Source organism: Rhipicephalus microplus, chromosome X (genome assembly GCF_043290135.1).
Source record: "Rhipicephalus microplus isolate Deutch F79 chromosome X, USDA_Rmic, whole genome shotgun sequence".
Lineage (NCBI taxonomy): Eukaryota > Metazoa > Arthropoda > Arachnida > Ixodida > Ixodidae > Rhipicephalus > Rhipicephalus microplus.
This window is the reverse complement of record NC_134710.1, coordinates 469,210,177-469,223,255: the sequence shown is the minus strand read 5'-3', so window position 1 is coordinate 469,223,255 and position 13,079 is coordinate 469,210,177. Positions and strand designations below refer to the sequence as shown.

General features: G+C 42.4%; 1 pseudogene; it reads right to left on the bottom strand.

Annotated features, from left to right (window-relative positions):
• Window positions 1–226: 226 nt before the first annotated feature.
• On the bottom strand, window positions 227–7,200 carry LOC142775535 (uncharacterized; annotated as a pseudogene).
• Window positions 7,201–13,079: the final 5,879 nt, after the last annotated feature.

Here is a 13,079-nt window from a genome sequence, read left to right as displayed (position 1 = left end):
GTATGTTTGCTATGAGCAGTTCTTGAGAAAGCGGCATCATGTTGCTATGAGTGTGACCACTAAAGGTAATGGCTCTCATGTGACTGTGCAAGGGAAAATTAGGTAAGAATTACATGAATTGAGCATTCTTCAAATGAAAATACGTGCATGATTTATCCCTAAATTGGGCTTTTCCAATTCATGAGCGCCATACACCAATTAATAGGGCACATCAGTGTCTTTAGGATCACTGCATATAATAGGAGGCTAGAGGTTGACGAGAGCAATGCGATACGGTGATAATCTTGTCAGTTGCAAAATTTTTATCTTCAGGTCGCTTAATGAAACTATTAGCAGCACAGTTTGAAATACTTTAAAGACTTTCAGCCTGCGTATCGCCCTCTCAACATGAATTCGCACACTTGATAGTTTTCTTGAAAGTGTGACCTCGCTTACAGGGAGCTGGGCGTGTTTCTTTTTCAGTGAAGGCATCATCAATGTTGCCCCTCGTGCCCTGAACATATCTTTACAGTGAAAGCCTCGGTCGAAGAGAAAAATGTCTGCTTAGATCTTCTTTTTCTATAAATCCACTATTCAGAGTCAGCTCCTTGTCAGATGTGCGTCTACCCCAGGCCTTGGAAATATATGTGATAGCACCTAAGGGAGAGAGCAATACTAGTAGCTTAATTGTATTATGATGCTTTTAGCTCGAATAGGTGTAGCTTTGGGCAGTCATGGCTGTTGGCCTCTGTATGAATATTTCGGTGCAGTCAATAACACCTCTTACACAATCAAACAGAATGTCCTTGAATGATGCTGGTTCATGTGCTTGCACTGTTTTTCGACATGGCCAAACGATGAACCTTTTGAGATTCGCTGCCAAAACATCCCACCAAGAGTGGAATATCACACTTACTGTGCACGGTGAGATGCCAAAATGGCATGCAAGATCTTGAGCAAGGAGCCCTATACTAAGCCGCATCCGTACCAGGATAAGCTGCCGCTCTGCATCAAAGAATGTTTTTGTGGCTGGTTGCCAGATTGACAGTACCATCCCCAGAAGATATTTGAACTTGTGTACAGACACAAGGCCTAAAAAACCTTAACAGTCTTGTATGATTCCATGACCTTACCTCTAGTCAATTTGGAAATTGTCATTGCTTTCAGCTTTTTTTTCTATCTCCAAAATTTTTCCTTTGCAGCACCCAACTGTTGCTCCAAATAAACAAGCTACTCTCTCAAAGCTGCATTTTCTGACATGCAACTGGAAACTTTTTTCCTAGTCAGCTCTGTTTGAGTTTCCAAACTACAAATATCTGTGCTGTATTGCTGTCAAGATATTCGCAGGCAATTGAGAAATTCTCGGCGCCATCTTTAACGGATCCAGTCATTTACTCTGATGTACGTTTCTTAGCACGCTGGTACTTGAAAATCTTTTGTTCTACATTCCGTTGTGCTCCGTACAGAAATACAATGGAAACATAGTCGGGATGAGCAGAGTCAAGTGACGGCTTGCCTGAAGAAGACAAAAAGACATTGATGAGTGCACAGCAGACATTCTCAAAATGGCTTTATGAAAACTCTGCTTTTGCACAGCTGTTTATGACCCAGGATGTTTTATTCTTTTATTGATTTATCTATCATAAAAACAATAGAGTGTACATAAAGTATAACGTCAACAAAGTGTAAGATCATAATACACTGCAACAATGACAAAAGGTCTGGTTTTCAAGCTTCACAATTGTCAAGCTACACATGTGCTAGGGTATAAACCAGAAGCATGGCGAGAATTTTTTTCCAGAGAGAATGGTGGGTGAAGTGGGGTTCCTTTATGTATTTTCGTGCATGTATTTATATGTGCTTGTAATACACATGTAAATAAAAAAAATTCAAGACGATTGCACCCCCAACCCCCCTACCCCCCTGGCTACGTCCTTGGTAGTAAGACTCGAGTTAAGTTACAATCTCTGTGGTAATAATTGTACAACAGAAATTGTAGAAATTGTAGTGCGAGTATTACTGTCGGCTTGTTCGATCAATGGCAAATAAAGAGAGCCTGAAAGGCAGCTCCCGAAAAATTAAGCAACACTCTGCATGACAGCATGTCAGCTGATGTGCAAAGTAATGGTAATTGCAGAGTTCTAACGAAAAGTAAACAAGATTGCTCAGCTTCTACATAAACAGCAACAGAGGATAAACGACAAAAAGAGAGCTAGTTGAGTCTCACCAAGCATGCCTAGTGGAGTTAAAATCATTTAGAGTCACAAGTTAAACCGATACTTAGTTTTACTGTAGCAACATCATTAAAAACAGTATTAACGAAGACCAGTTTTTCACACATGAAGGCGTAAACTTATGCACGGAATGCCACATAGCATAGAGAGAACGTACGATTTATCAATCGTAGTCTAAGCTGCTTAAAATAGGCTATTTGATGTACTCAAAAGTTTTGTTTAGGCACAAACATCATGATAAAACGCTTATTACTGCGCACGTGTTACAACGGGCACTTGTGATAGCGATCTGCGCCGATCGCGATGATGAGCATTCGGCGTGACTGAAATGATATAAAACGTACTCATACGACGTCACCAGCGGCTGAGTTACGCGAAATAACATTTGGGCGCCAGTACACTATGTATGTAATAAACTTTCAAGTTAACATTCTTACATCTACAGTCCACGCTCACATCAGAAGATAAATTAACTAGAGTGCGACGCTGTTCATTTGCGTGCCACACGATAGGCGATGAGTCAGTTGCTTGAACCGATGCAGCCTGCTCGCAGGAGTCACTGAATGTAACGAGCAACAAATCATCAGCATTGGCCGTTACGTACGCTGTGTGGCGGCGATTCACATTGAGTGCGGCTGCTTCTGTGCCTCGGGTATTGCATCTAACGTAGAAGTTACTGATAAGGCCTTACCGACACAAAACATATGTGAAACAAATTTTCGGCGTTAGCCAGCTTTTATGTCCTGCCATTCACTTTAGACGTCAGCGCAATTGTCATCGGTGATAAACGATGCCGTCTGGCGTGTTTTTTTTCTGCGACTGGGGCCTTCAACATAACGTCAGAGCATCGCCTATGTATCGGTTTAGCTTTACTAACCTTCGATGAAGTGCGCAGAACAAATCTGCGCGCCCTCCGTCGGAATCCAGCTTTCTCTCCTGATGACTGCTGTCCAGGCGCTCCTGCTCCCTTCATCTTTCGGGAAACAGAATGTCTTGACTTTCAATAGCAAATATGTCCCAGATCGCAGACTGCATCTTGGCACCGCTCAGAAATGCCCGCGTCGCGGGCGCGTCGTCGGAACAATTTCATCCGCAGAAAACATTGGGTAACAAGCAGCCGTGACATCCGACACAGCTTAAAACCACGGCAAACAAGGTGAACAGGAAGTTTCCAGGGGTGTTTTCCGGTCGAGTGCCCAACGTTGCCAGAGACCGGCAGGCGCTGGTGAACCCGTCTATATACACAAGAAAGAGAATAATCAAGAAATTGACTCCGGCGCGTGGAATGGAACGTCCGACCTATTGCTTGTGAGGGCATGGCGTTAGCCACTAAGCCACGAAGGTGCACCTCCTTTAACGTTGAAACGGCAAGCTATTTATATCTATCCTTTACCGCTGTCATGTTTTCAGCATTACGAGCGAGATGGCGCAATGGGCGCGTGTCGCCTAAGGACCCTTGATAAAACAAGTTTCCAAGGTAGCGACATCTTTCTCTTTCCTCCTCGCCTATGTTCCTGGAGCACCCTCTAGAAGGTTCAAAAGTTTCATCAAAAAGCGAATGTTTGGGTTCAGTTGCTACCGTGAATAGATGCAAATAAAACAAAATGTAACGATGAGTCGTAGAATAAAGGATTACCATTATGAACATAAACGGTACCACACAAGAGCAAGCGGGATGTGCGTTACTCAACTGGCAAAGTTGTCAGTTCTAAATTTTACACCACAAGCCATGGCGTCTTGCGCCCCGTTCTCGAAATGTGTTTTGTTCTACTGTGACACAATAAATGTGCTTCTTGCTTGATACTGTCAGTGACCTCAGGGCGGGACGTTGTGACAAGTGATTACAGCTGTTTTGTGTACACGCAAAGAAAAACCACGGCCACACTGGTACAAACGCTTTACTAGCAGCTCTGCAATGGCGGCATTTTTTAATGTGCCCATATTGACAATCTTGATGCCAGGTGATTCAGGCGCGGTGCGCGGATCTTCCTGAAGCTTGCGAGTTCTACTGGTGAGGTGTTCCGAAACAGCGCGTTCCTGCTCCTTTATACCGCGTTTTAGAAAAAAGTGGCTTGAACTGGTCAAGCGTGAAATGGTCAAGCTGGTCTGTATATACGTGCATACGCACAAGCATTTGTAACAACTGGCATGGACGGGACGCGCATTACACGCGCTCCTGATGTTTCTATAACCGACAAGTAAACTCACTTGGCAGATCTACGTCGACGTACGTCGACGGAGTTACACGAAAGCATTCGAGGGAAATGTTTCATAGCTACGCTTCACGGCGTTTCCTTTCGGATAGCACAAGGTAAGTTGAAGAGAATGAAACTATTTTCTGTTGTTTTACGGCAAACCAGCATTGTTGAAAATCTCGGATATTGCATTGAACGAGCCCCGCGAAACAATCTTGGCCGACTTTCGCCAACTGAAACACTCCTCCTCTTCAGTTGATGTCCTGGCAACGATTACGTCTTTGGTAACGGTGAGAATCTGACTGTAGCCATACGCACATGCGTACTCGTTTCGAACCGTTTGCACAATAGTAAAAAACACCACCAGCCAATTGCAAAATCAAATGCAGGGAATGCACCAATTACAGACGCGGATGACAGACAAAAGGAGGGGTAAGCGAGAGAGTGAGGAGGATGGCTCGAGAACAATGAGTGTCACCCCCTTGGAAACTTGTTTCATCTAGGGTCCTTAGTGTCGCCTAAAGCCAACGTCGCCAAATCGTCACGACGCGGCCACGCGCACTGCTGCGTTCATCTCCGACGTGTACTTTGCCCCTCGAAGGGAGAGGGGGTGGACGACCACGCAAGCGTGCGCTTATCTCACGGTGGGGAGAATTGTATTCCTTTCACCATAACGATTTTTTTGTAGTTACCGGGCGCACATAGGTCACTCCGCTCGATGCACAGTATTCGTTTGCGAAAATGCTGCTCTTTTCGCACAGCTAAGTAACAATTGAGACACTTAATTACGTTCATCTGTACCTGTGAGTACGTTTCGGGTGTAGTTTGTGCGTGGGCTACATGGGGCATGTTTCGATCTATTTGCAATTGTTCGTGCGACATTACGATTTGTTGCCATCGCTTTCATTGGAGGTGTGCAGCACAATACTTACAAGAATAGTTCTGCCAGGAACAGTTACACGCTGTAATCTTCAATCATATTGAAATAGTGAGTAGAAATAAGGTTTACTGCGACTCCCTAATGAAAAAAGCTTGATGTAGGGAACCTCGTATGTTATTTTACCATCATTATGGGATTTCAGCTAAGCGCACATGGTGGCAGGCAGAATTGAAAATCAATTTTTTTGCAACTTCGGAAGTGTATTCTTTTGTGCATATGTTTCACATTTATAATTCGTTAAAGCGTTTTTTTTTTTTTCATTTCTATAAACCAGTTTTCCCGCATCCAAATAGTGAATTAACACACATCACCGGACAAGCCCCTGGTACACGGTCCGTGTTTACGGTCTAGTTCACTAAAATTAAATTTTCTGTGCGAAAGCCATAACGCTTATCTGGTTGTTTCCATAAATAGTCCTAAATCAATCAAAATGAAGGAAATGTGCTTTTTATTTGACTTTTTTCTCAGTTACTTCTTCAGTAGCCACATGCATCTATTATTTATTTTCTTTCACTTTTTTTTCACATTGTGCCAAAATAATCCTGCCAAGTGAAAATAAAGTAATTCTATTTCTCTAGCCTGGATAATCTTATTGTATTGACGTATATTAACCGCCGGCTTCTTGGCCAATGACCTTTAGTGGGCGAGAGCCACGAAAAAAGGATTGAACAGGCAAGCCTCTTCTAAAGCTTTTCAGAATACTAGTTCCCGCGCACCTACATTGTCTCCACTAAATTTTGGTACCAGGACGCAAGGGTTTCTTTTTAAACGAAAGCGCTGATTCTTTAGCAAAGGCAGCGCTTTAATGCCAAATATTCCGGTTTTTCCACTGACAACGTACATTACAATTGCACGATTCCGCACCCTAACTTTCAAAAAATGTTTATCAGACCCCGTCTTTAGAGCTTCTCCAGAATAAAAGCACCTATTATTTCCCTAGAACAGTAAGTCATCGCGGCCGAGAATAATGGAAGTGGCCATAACCAAACTTCGCTTCCGGGTTATCTCCCTCATTTTACCAGCATATAACAAGTCAAGCGTTGTCCCCTCTGTGTATCTTCTGTAAGGAGCAGGGAACAATCAGTCATTACTTTCTATCCTGTCGCTGGTATACGTCATTGAGAAGAAGATTCATAACACCACCTCTTTGAAACTTGGGTCTTGAAATATCCAAATCAGTTGTTTTATCTTTTGGCGCCTCTACTCTGGCCTACCATTACAGAGGTGTTTACTACGCCATAGAGGAGCTTATCAGTCAAACTAAAAAAATATAGAGCAAAATTCTTGATTCTTTTAAAAATTTAAACATTATTATTCAGTAGTTATTTGTTATGAAACCTATCTCCAGCATATATGAGTAGTATTGCGAAGAAACAAAAAAAAAATCACCTAACACTCGGCCAATCCCCTGCATTGGGTAACAGCTATGTGGTGAAGAGAAAAGAAGAAGAAGAAAAAGAAGAAGAAAAAGAAGAAAAAGAATCAAGCAAGCAACTTTTTTCACTTTTTTTCTTGTAAGCAATAGTGCAGTTATCGTCTATATGAGAATATATATTTACTTTGCCAATCCCGCAGAGTGGGTATGAGCCATACATTCTAGGCTACAAACAAACAAACAAACAATAACACAGCCCGCGCAGGAATGACACGTGTATGGCTGCCTAAGCGAACAACTACTGCCTGAGCGAACTATTCGGTGCTTCCTGAGGCCTGATCGTCTGGTTTCAATTCGGGCTCTACCTCTGCTGCTACATCAAGAGCACCTTCATACTTCCTTCTGTGGGGGTGCGGCCGGATCGGGCGGCGCTGTAAAGCCTATCAACCTGATGTTTTTCTCCTCCCGGCCAGACATAGTTATTTTATTTATTTATTTATTTACAATACTGCTAGCCCATGCGGGCTGTAGCAGGGGTGGGAGGTGAACAGGTGAACAATACACAAACAATGTTAGGCAAAAAACAAGTCCAGCCGTCGTTGAAAATCCTGTGAGGATCTACATCCTGTAAGTACCTCGGGAGGAAGCGCATTCCAGTCAACAATAGATCGCACCAGAAACGAAAACTTAAATACATTCACCCGCGGTACATAAGCTTGGACAGAAAATGAGTGATTGGTACGAGCCGACACTCGTCCTGGGGGGCGCAGGTATACACTGGGATCCAGCTTGTAGTTCTTATGATACAGGTCATAAATAAATTTTAAGCGAGCTATTTTTCTACGTGTAGCTGCCTGGTCCTCTTCCCTTCATAACAGTGATTTGCCAATCGATGTGTTTTTGCGCAGTAGTCTGAAGAGCGTTCCTGTGGCCCTGGTTCCAACCAACGGCGACGGCATCCGCATGAAAAATCCGAAACTAATTCAGGAAGAACTCCGGAAGATTTCCGATTATTACCAAATGATTACCGATGTGCGTCAATTTGGACATGGAGGCATCGCGTGCTGCTCGCAGTACCAGGCCTGCATCACAGATCTCCTAAAAATGCACAACCTCAAATTTGGTGAGCTGTTTTGTGCCTGTCTATTTGACCTCTGTGAAGGGACTAGTTCGAGCAGTGGACTTGAGCCTTACACTACCTGAAATACTTGAAATGTTTGCGGCTGCAGGAGCAGTCTCTGTATTTCCATGCTCGCGAAACGTTGAGAACAAAAAGGTCCCCACTGAATCAGTGATCATGACTTTTGCCGGCACGGCTCGACCAACCGAAGTTAAGGCATGGCCGCTAATTTATCGTGTAGATGCGCTATCCCCTCGCCCACTGCAGTGCAAAAAATGCTGGGATATAGATCGGATGTGAGGCGTCGCACATGTACTGACCAACATAAACCCATAAAATGTTCAACCCAAGAGGTGAGATGCTGTCTATGCAGAGTAAATCACACAGCTGATGATGAAAGTTGCCCCATCAGAGCATATGAGTTGCAACTTCTAGAGATCATCGAATAACAACGATGCTCCTGGCGTGAGGCCCAATCTATTCTCTCTGAGCGCCCACGTCGCTATGCCCCCATTGCCAACATAGCACACCAGATGCTTGAGTCGTCGTTGCCTGATATAATTACATCAACGGTGGGAAGATCCATGACGAAGCATATAGATTCTGTATTCATGAGCCTAACGGAGTCATTGGCACAAATAGTCAGCACTCAGTGGACTCAAATCTTGCAGGGAGGTAACCAACCTGTCGTGCCCCTTTCTCTACCTTCACCAGTTAACGTTACTGATATTCCGTCGAAACCAGGCCTTTCGAAGTTAAAGCCACACATGCCGAGCTCTGGCCGTAAAATAATTGTGCCTCTTGTGCAGGACTTAGATTGGAGCTCGGACTCTGATTACCATGTCTCACAACTAGAACAAATTGACTCTGACTCAAGAAATATAAAAAGACGTGCTTCTCCTGAGGCACCACACTCCTCAGTTAGCCCTAAATTAAAAAATAAGAAATATCACAAGGAACATCTATCAAAAAGATTTAGGAAAAAATAGCGTCTTAGAGAAAGCAGTGAGTGCTGCTGGTATCTCTTCAAAATAGGGAATTTAAAAGTACTACAGTGGAATGGCCGCTACATTTTTTCAGCAGCTACGTACTTACTTCAGTTTCAGTTTCAGTTTTATTCAGCATTTTTTTTCACAGAGTTGCGAAAAAGAAAACGCAAGGATAAGAGCAAAAAGCTGCTATGTTAGCAGCTTGACGAGGCTCCTACCCCTTTTCACTTGGCATTACAAAAATCCGCAGAGCACAAAACATGAAAAAACAATTTGACGTCGATTTTCAAAACTTCAAGGAATTAGGAAATAAAAAGGAAATGCATCAAAATTACATCAGTTTCAGGTTTACATAAAATAAGCAAACCACATAGAGAAAAAAACAACAAAAAACAAAAGAAAACAGCGTGTGGTCAATCATGAAACAATGCACACATTGCTAAACGGCTACCAAAGTATTACAAAATGATTATACAACGTTTACAACACTGGGTATGCGAAAAGCACAAGTTTTAATGCACAAGGGAAACACTGACGAGTGAAATGTTGCATGTTTTACTCGTAAAAAAAAGCAACGAAAAAAAAGTCAAAGAAAGCAAACATCATAGGATGCCATGTTACACACGAGCACTATTATAGGGTGTTTCTTTTGCATATAGTACTGTAGCCGGACAACTAGAAGATGCTAAACTAAACGCCGCCGTTTTGGATGAGAAGGTTCTTAAGTTGTTTCATCTTCATCTTTGCGATCATTATTCCCCGGATATTTTTTCACAAAAAGCTTGGCTTGCAAAAAATAAATATTTTAGGATTAAAAATTACCCCACATTTCATCTAGACCACCCAAGTCGGGGTGGAGGATTGGAAATATTTATCTCATCTAAAATCGCCCATAGAGCTAAAATTATATATCAGTCAATTGTTTCAGAAAGCGAGATTTCAGCATTAGGCATTACTATTCCTGGGTTCTTCCCATTCTCATTTGTTAATGCTTAATTTTCTACGGGTGTTCTCAACTCTCCCATTCTAGATACTGCAGTTTACTGTTGCCTAAAAGATATTGCATTAGTAGGTGACTTCAATTCTCATCATTATTCGGGGGTTTTAAAACTGATTTGAATGAGAAATGCTTGTGGGATTTGGTGAACAAGAATAACTCTATATGCATAAACACAAAAACACCTACTTTTATGGGTAAACAGTCCTCCTCGGTGCTTGATCTAACCTTTTCTAACGCTAACCTGTTCATCTTATCATGGTCTGCAATTAACTCGGGAACAACTAGTGACCATATGTCAATATTGTTCGAGGTGGTATGTCCAATAACCTCCCAGAATAGATCTTCGGTCACGCATGTAAACTTTATTACATTAGAGAAATCATTACGAGGCGCTTTATCTAACCGAACGAATGATGCGGAACTAGACGTCATAAGAATAAGCGACATTTTAAAAGAAGTCGTTGAATAATTCAAAATTAACCTTTGAAAGCTCTTAACCTTCTACCAACCCTTGGTGGAATGCAGACTGTTGGCGGGCTTATATACTAAGAAAAGCTGCATGCAAAAAAATAATTTTCAACCAGTGTCCCAGGAACTGGAGTGATAAGTATTCGGCCGCTATTTTTAAGACAACGGTTGCTAATACGAATGATAAATTTAAAAACGAACGATGTGAGTTCCTTTCAAAGCCGTTAGATAGAAAAGCACTTTTTCGCTTTCTGAGAAATAACAAAGTTCTTCCGGTACTAAAAACTATAGAATCTGTAGTATCATCACCAGTTGAACTGAAGGCCTTTCTGGAAGATTTAGCTCAGGGCCTAAAAAGTCACTTTACGACAATTCTCTCATAACAAGTCCAGTCCCCCCATATGGCTGAAAATTTTGAAGAGGTCACACCTTCAGAACCAACAAATGTAGTCAGAACACTACTCCATTCTGCTCGTGGTTCTGATGGCATGATGACGTCGTTGATAAAATCAGTACATGAAATATACCCACTTGACCTACTCGAAATTATTATTCACTCACTTAGAAGCTCTTGGATTCCACCCAATCGGAGAATGGCAAAAGTGTTTCCATTATTAAAAACAAGGCGCCAAGTTTACCTTAGGTGATATCAGGCCCATTGCACTTACATTGAACCTAGTAAAACTTGTTGAACGAATTTTATATAGACGTATAGATCGATAGATGTCAGAAAAATGACACTGAGCTCATGTAAATTCTATTCAGACGTGGTTGCTTCATTTGGTGTGCGCACGTGGATCTCGAAAGCAGAATTACACTTGCTCGATATCAGAAACAATATTCCGTTTTGGTAACGTTAGATATCACAAAAGGCTTTGATAGCTTAGAGCATGTGAAACTGCTAGGTTCGCTTCAGAACTTAGGACTGCCTCAATACTTTGTGGCCTGGATCTATGCTTTCTTAGGTGATAGGGAGTTTTACTTCTCCACTTTGGTGTCAACTTTTCAATATATAGGCAAACGAAAGGTCTACCGCAAGGGTCAGTACTATCGTCCTTATTATTTAATGCACTACTATGTACCATTCCCATACAACAAGATGTACCGGTCTGTGTGTATGCGGATGATATCGCATTTTTTGCAGCGTCGGCGGACATTCGCACACTGTATCTGATTCTACAGACCTACATGAAAAGCCTTAAAACGTGGCTGGAAGATATCAACCTATGCCTCAACATTAACAAAAGCGCATTCATAATTCTCGCACAAAATTCCCCAGTGCGAAATCCGCTAATGTACCGACAAGACGCCGTACCTCAGGTCGAGTCAGTTAGATGCTTGGGGGTAACCTACACCGAAACACTTAACTGGAGTTCTCACGTAGAAAACATGGCTGCTGAAGGAGCACTTGTCGTAGGGATGCTGTGCAGGCTCAGTAATTATCGTGCCGGTTTGCGTAGAGACATGCTCTACTTGATATATTGCATGTACATTCGACCGACATTAGAATTCGGCGGTGTTTTGTTTTCTGGCTGCCCGCCTTACAAAGTTCGACCACTGATTCTGTTAAAACGCGAATCATTACGCTTATGCCAAGCGTTACCTGAATATGTTGCGAACAATATCCTATACAAAGAATCCAGTCTGCCTTCTTTTATCAAAATATTTCATATTCTAACAGTACGGACATTTCTTTAAAATTATATATCACCTCAGAGGAGGTCACAGTATGTGCTCATTAACCAGCAGACCTCATTTTTCAACCACCAATGGTGTAAATTACGGTGCCCTCAAGTAATATTTACACAGGAACTTTTGGATCCCTCGGTGCTGAGTGCAAGTATTTCCTTTGGGAAATACTTGCACTCAGCACCGTAGATGCGATTAGGATTGTATTTGATGATATATATCCCAAGAATATTGCCCAAGTGGCATTCGATCTGGTTAGGCAGGTAATAGTGCACTTGAAGTTGTAAAAGACTATGTCTACTTAGGGCAGGTAATAACCGCAGAGCCGAACCACGAGATTGAAGTAACTCGAAGAATAAGCATGAGGTGGAGCACATTCGGCAAGCACTCTCAAATTATGACAGGTAGATTGCCACTATCCCTCAAGAGGAAGGTATATAACAGCTGTATCTGGCCGGTACTTAGCTACGGAGCAGAAACCTGGAGACTTAAAAAGAGGGTTCAGCTTAAATTGAAGACCACGCAGCGAGCAATGGAAAGAAAAATGGTAGGTGTAACCTTAAGAGACAAGAAGAGAGCAGAGTGGATTAGGGAACAAACGGGGCTTAAGGATATCATAGCTGAAATCAAGAAGAAGAAATGGACACGGGCAGGGCATGTAGCGCGTAGACAGGATAACTGCTGGTCATTAAGGGTAACTGACTGGATTCCCAGAGAAGGGAAGCGGGTTAGGGGAAGACAGAAGGTTAGGTGGGCAGATGAGATTAAGAAGTTTGCGGGTATAAATTGGCAGCAGCAAGCACAGGACCGGGTTAACTGGCGGAAAATGGGAGAGGCCTTTGTCCTGCAGTGGACGTAGTCAGGCTGATTATGATGATGATGATGATGATGATGATGATGATGATGATCCCAAGAATGCGAAAAAAAGTACAGTATCAGTATATAAATGGCATTTTGGAAGATCATTTGGCCAATCTAGAAACACACGTTGTGATAGTGAATGACGCTTCTGTTTATGAAGAAAAGGCTGGCGTAGTAATCGTAGCATCCTCTCTAGATTGGGCTTTCTCAAATAGATTACCCGACTTTA